The sequence below is a fragment of the Manacus vitellinus genome, unplaced genomic scaffold (genome assembly GCF_001715985.3).
Source record: "Manacus vitellinus isolate BGI_N305 unplaced genomic scaffold, ASM171598v3 scaffold_5_pilon, whole genome shotgun sequence".
NCBI classification, from domain to species: Eukaryota; Metazoa; Chordata; class Aves; order Passeriformes; family Pipridae; genus Manacus; species Manacus vitellinus.
Window position 1 is genome coordinate 38,407,188 of NW_021940682.1, and position 6,225 is coordinate 38,413,412.

Genomic DNA, 6,225 nt, shown 5'->3' on the forward strand with positions numbered 1-6,225 from the left:
GCCCTTGAGAAATAAAACAGCATGTGAAACTCATTTTTTATTTTGTGGTAAACTTCATAACACTTTCTCAAATTCCATCCATTGGATGGATTTCCAGTTTATTTATGTTTGAGAAATAACCTTATAACCTACATGTGACAGTTGTTTGGGTTTTATTAAGTGCCCTGCTCACTGGTTGCTTTGTAGCATTACTCATAGATAATTGTGTGCTACTACAGAAAGCCAAGAAAAATTATTATTCTGTATTTAAATATGGTGTCTTCCTTTAGCCCCATGTCACTTAGAAGCATCTTGCACCAGGATGGTTTTGCTTTTAAATTGGAAACCCAAAATTGTTTTTTGGTTTTTCTTCTGTGGTTGGCTCTGGTATTCAGTGCTTTGGAACAGGCAGCTTTCTTTTCTGAAAACAGTTTGCCAGCCCTTTAATTGGCTTCTGCTTAAAGGAGTATTTCTATGTAGAAGCTGCCACCTCTATGAAGAATGAGGAGGTAAATTGATTTCCATGTAGAGTTCAAGGAAAGCTGTCAGAAAAGGAGGAAACACATTGCTGGCGTTAGCCCTCTAAAGAATTCCTCTGCTGGGAATCAGGAAAATAACTAAACCTAAATGAATTTACTAATAAGGTTAATTTAAAAATTATTCTAAAGGATTGTTATTACTATTATTATGAGAGAGGTTTATTATAACTTTTCCTATTTTCAATCTCAAATGCCAGCAGTAATGACATTTTCCATGAGAATGATATTCATTATAGTGCCCTAGGGCTGTGCACTCTCCTCACCTTTTTTATCTCTGACTCTCTCTGCTGGTTTTAATTCAGCATAAGGTACAATACAAATGTCCTTTCATGGGACACAAGCCATTGCACACATGCCAGCTTTTATGAAAGCAATTGAGAATCTGCATGTGAAAATGCACCTTTGGCTAAAATAGTGTCCACAGCAATGGAACTGCCAGATGTTTCATAGACACCACTGATGTAAGAATACTGGAAAAGATAATGCTCCACATCACAAATGGGAGCTTTGGCTGAAGGCAAAATGAAGAGAACAATTAGTATTCCCAGCATAATGGGACAAAACAAATGCTGCAATAGGTGTTCCATATTATTAAAAGGTATTGTGATAAGGGTTCTTCTGCAAACACAAAGGCAGAATTATGCAGAGCAAGGTTTTAATCTCAATTATTTTTCATGCCTTTTATTGACAAATAGCTAATGAAAATTACATTTTCACTATATCTTAATCAAGCATTGCTAATGAAAAGCCCCACTGTTTTGCACATATGTTGTATCATTTCATAAAATTTTCAGCAGTGTATGACTTGCCAAATAAAGTTGTCACTCAGGCCTTATTTCCTGTCCCTCTGCAACGAATTAAAATGGACACTGAATTAATGCTGAATATTGTCTATGTTTGATGAGGTCTCTTCAAGATCTTTGTTCTGCCACCTTTAATGCACTCCACTTGAGGGACTTCTCTGATTTCCTATTGTTACCAGGAAAAGATGCAATATTACAAATGTGTCCCTGGCCTCATCTAATTTATACCTGTGAGATTTTTTTGCAGGAGTGAAGAGAAATTAAAAAATTGGGGAGATTCATCATTACTTTACAAGACTCCTAGTCAGAAGGGCTTGCAAATGTAGAAAAATACATATTGTTTATTCTGTGTTTTAATAGTAAAACTGAAGTGTTAGTATTTTAAGTAGTTGTCATAGGCTCAGGAAACAAAGAAAAATTTAACCTTAAAGCACTGAGATGAGTGCAGAAAGACATACTAATTGCAGTACAGTATTTACAACTTTGCAGATTAGTATCTGCATTTCCATTCTAGAACAGAGAAATTGCAATCTGATCTCACACTTTTCTTCTGGATGGGTCCAAGAGCTGAGCTATTGCATAACCCTTCACCTGGATTTTGTAGGACAAGGCTGGCACAGGAGCATGTTCAAGGATAAGGCTCAGCAGAGCCCAGAGGTATTTCTCTGATGTCCACTCCAAAGCACCTGCACCTCAGAGAAGGTCAGGGTTAAGAGGCATCCTATCTTTTGCACACCTATTGGTCAAGTTAGACAAGTCCCTACACATTGTTTTATATTTCCTGAATGCCAGTAATACTCAGCCACATGTTGGTTGCCTGTGGAGAGGTGAGACTCATCAGCATCATATGGGAATGTAGCCTGGGGACCAGTATTTAGCCTGCTGCCAATCCTAAATCCTTTTTGGGCTCCACCCCTCTGTCTCTAGTTTTTATCCTCCTTTACTACCCCACATCAAATATCATAGGTCATTTTTACATGATTTTTTTGCTGTTTTTTTTTTTAAAAGTATTTTTCTTCTCCTCCAACTCTATGACTCTCCTGCATAACATTTGCGCTGGGTAGGTGAATTTCTTCTCTCCTATCTCCTTCTCATTTACCACACAGAGTATCAGAGCTGAATTGTTACTGAGGTCTGAAAATGACCTGAAACAGAACAAGAAACCATTAACATTCTTCAAGGAAAAGTTATATGCAGGGAGCCAGGATGCTCTGTTCCGTTTCAGTAAAACGAGGCATCACCAGTGAGATGGCTATAAACCAGCTCATGGTGTCATGCCATTATTCCCATCTCCCCTGCACACTCATGATGCAGTACAAGATCTGTCCTAGGCCACACCATTTTCAAACATGTTAAAAGCATAGTGAAATAAGCACAGAATTCCTATTGCTCTGCATGGTTGTGATTAGATATAGCTGCAGTATTATATTATTTTAGGATTTTGTTTTATTTGGAGAGAATGCAATAGGAATCACAACTTTAGCTGTCAATTACAGCTGTATTCTAGAGTGTAGGTAATCTCAACTAATAATAAAAATATTTAATGAACACAGGTCATCTTGTTGGATAATACACGCAAGGGGATTGTTAACCATCCTGAGTTTTGCCTCAAGCTATGTAAGGCCCTTGCAGAAGTGTCGTGGGTTAAAAAGGGGTTTCCCCTGGAGTTAGAAAATGGATAACTCCAGGGAGTGGTGTTCTTGGTGTTGACCCAATCAGCACCCCTGCAAAATTAAACATATCACAACAGGCCAGAAAAGAAGAGATTACGTAGTTGGAAGAGAGGTAGCCATGTTTTGAGACCACGAGGAGAGAGGGGCCAGGGAGCTCCGCTGGGGGCCAAGGCCCCCCAGCCCCTGGCTGGGATTGTGGAAACTCGGAACAGTGTTAAACTGGGCCAAGTACTGTGGCCAAGAAAGCTGGGGGAAGTTTCTTTGCTGTGAGTGGACAGCCAGAGACACTGAAGTGGCAGCATAAGTAACACTGAGTAGAGAACTGTGGCTGAAAGCCAAGAAGATAAGAGGGAAGCAGCAAAGACAGCACGGAGCCAAGCTGAGAGACACAGAGCTGTCCAATGGAGAGAGAGAGAGGACTAAGCTTAGTAGAGACTTTGGGGTGAAACTTGGCTTTATTTACCCAAACCCTTGAGACCCCTTTTGGAAGGAGGCGATGGACTTCCATTTGAAGGGAGTTCTGAAATGCAGAGATGTCCTGGAGCTGGACCAGGATGGCCAGAAGGAATGCGGGGGAAGTCATCTTCCTTTCCCCCCACCCTTTGCCATGTTGGCAGTTTGAGACAGAGGAAAGGAGCTCTGGTAGAACGCTTGGGGCAAAAACTGAACTGAGAGCCCCTAAACGTTCTGACCCTGGGGAGGAGGGGTGGAAATCCCCAGAGGAGTCTCCTGAGAGTCTGTCCACAGAGCAGAGGATTAAAGACTTTGAGCTTTTAGCCCTGTATCTCGTGAATGTCGACTGTGGTGATAACAAGCTGTTTCTCTCGAGGCCCATAGATGAGACCTTCGGTTGGAGCTGAAGGGCCAAGAGGGGTGAGCAAAAACCCCTGTGTTGTAGTAAAGAGAGAGAGAGATTTTCCAGCCACGACAACTCCAGCTACAACTGCTGCCTTGAAGAGGACAGACACTGCTGCCCTGAGAGTGGAAAAGACCTTTTCTTCTTTCCTTCTGAACTTTTATTGGAGGGAAAGGAGGGACTTGATCTAATGTAAATATATTGCTTTACCATAGGAGAGATAGTTAGAATTGTTGTATATAATGTATTATAGTATTTATTGTGTAGCAATAAATTTGATATAATTTCCCCATGCTAGTAGATGTGTTATGTCTGAAAAAACCCTCTCACACTGAAGCAAATTGTGGGAGGGGGCTTGGAAATTTGGAAATTGGATTTTTTAAAAGTCTCAAACCGTGACAAGAAGATATTAATTTTGTATGTTAATGTTTGTATCATCAGATGTTCTTATTTACACATTGCAAACTACGTTAAGAAATATAGTTTCTACGTGTTTCCTGCATTAAACATACAATCCTCTTACTTCCACTAGCCATCTTCATAAGTGTTGAATGGTCACTTTTATTCAAAGTTCATAACTAGTCACTGTTTTTTTGGGAAATCTGACTATGTTCAACATACTGTGATGTTGATGAGTCCTTTGGCACCAATGGAGTTAAAGTGAGCCATCTTCTCACTTCAGGTGAATGTCCTCCCCAAACACCTTCAGGAGAACAAGGCCAGGACTCCTCAGGACTCATTATATGAGAGACATTGGGTTGAAGGGCTGGCTAAAGCAAGAGAGAAGCACTGTTCTTCAGTCACTGGAAGAGGATCTCAGTTAAGAAGCATGTTTTAGAACCCTGGGTAAATTCTGTGTGTAGATGTCGGCCACTGCCTATGGTTGCTTTTTTCATATCTTCCTGAAGTAAAAAACTGTAGTTCCAGAGTATGTCCATATGGCCAGCTTTGTTGACTCAATCAAAGGGACCAAAATCCCTTAGTTACTGCACTGTATGCCTGGAAATTAATCCACAGCCTCTGAATCAGAACAAACTACATAGGTCTGTTGAGAGGCAAACTTGGACACAGATCAGAGGATAATGTGTGCCAGAGTTCTCACCCCGACAAGCACACACAGATGTGTACAAATGCGAACTGATAGGCAACACTGAACTGGGGACTAATGTGGACATATTTTGGAGGGAATTACTCTGAAGTTTGTCAGTGAATGAGACATTGGCCCCAAGGGCAAAAAGTTTAGGAAAAGGCAAACAGGAACAAACCAGTGCTACAGTCCATTAAAGCAGAGGACACAGGGAATGAGGAACTGAATCCCCTGACTAGCGAGGGAGTTCTGCCTAGGCTTCAGGTCTGCATGTGTGTGCACAATGTGAAAGGACACCAACAATACAGCAACACAACTTTTAAAAGGAGCCTTTTGCAAGAAGCTAAAGAAGCTATGGACTACATGACTTTCATGGGTTGTCTCATAACAAAGCAACCTGCCCAGCTAAATTGGAAATAACTATCCGGTGGACCACGTAGCTGCTTAATAAAACATGCAATGGCCAAGAATGCCGCACTTTTGATCCATTCCTGGCTATTGCCTTAACCTTTTCAAGTGGTGCTTGTTTATTGCTCTTAATACAACTACCTGTATAAGAAAGAGTGACTGGTAACACAGCGTCTTACCTTAATTTATACCTCTTCAATTGCATCCCCTAGAAGCTCTAAACATAGTCTGGAGATGCCTGTTCTCAGCAAATAAAACAAGATCCATGCATGATTTGATTTTCATGCAGTCTCTGAGATAGAACTTGATTTATGTTTGATGTAGTTCTCACAAAAAAAAAAAGAAAAAATTAGTATGCAGCAAAATGCAGGCACACAGAGAGCTGGACACTGTTCAGATTTAATGTTTGCCTGTTTCTGATTTATTAACCTAGTACAGATGCACCTGTTTCTTTTCAGCAGTGTCATATTCTCTCTCCGGTTTTCCACTTGTACTGCCAGAGGCACAACAGGAATAGCTGGCTTGCCAAAATGTGCACAGTACCTGCTGGCTGGGGAAGGATGAGGACCTAAAGTGGTCACAGTCTCATTTAAACACAGGGATATTCCTGCATCCTATAGCAGTAACTAAAACCATCACACTTTATTTCAACAAAGTGTTTTAGCAGAAAAGCAGATAAAAAAATTGCTATTGATGGAGAAGAAGAGGAATCATAAGACAGTAATTCTTCATAGTTCTTCTATGGGTTCCCTGGGTAACCTCAGTGAAATCACATGGACCATGGTTTTCAACCCTGCATTTGTGAAGTTTTGTAAAGCTCGGCTTTACACTTGACCCTACATTGGGTCTTAAGCATTCAACATGTGCAGCTCAGCACTCC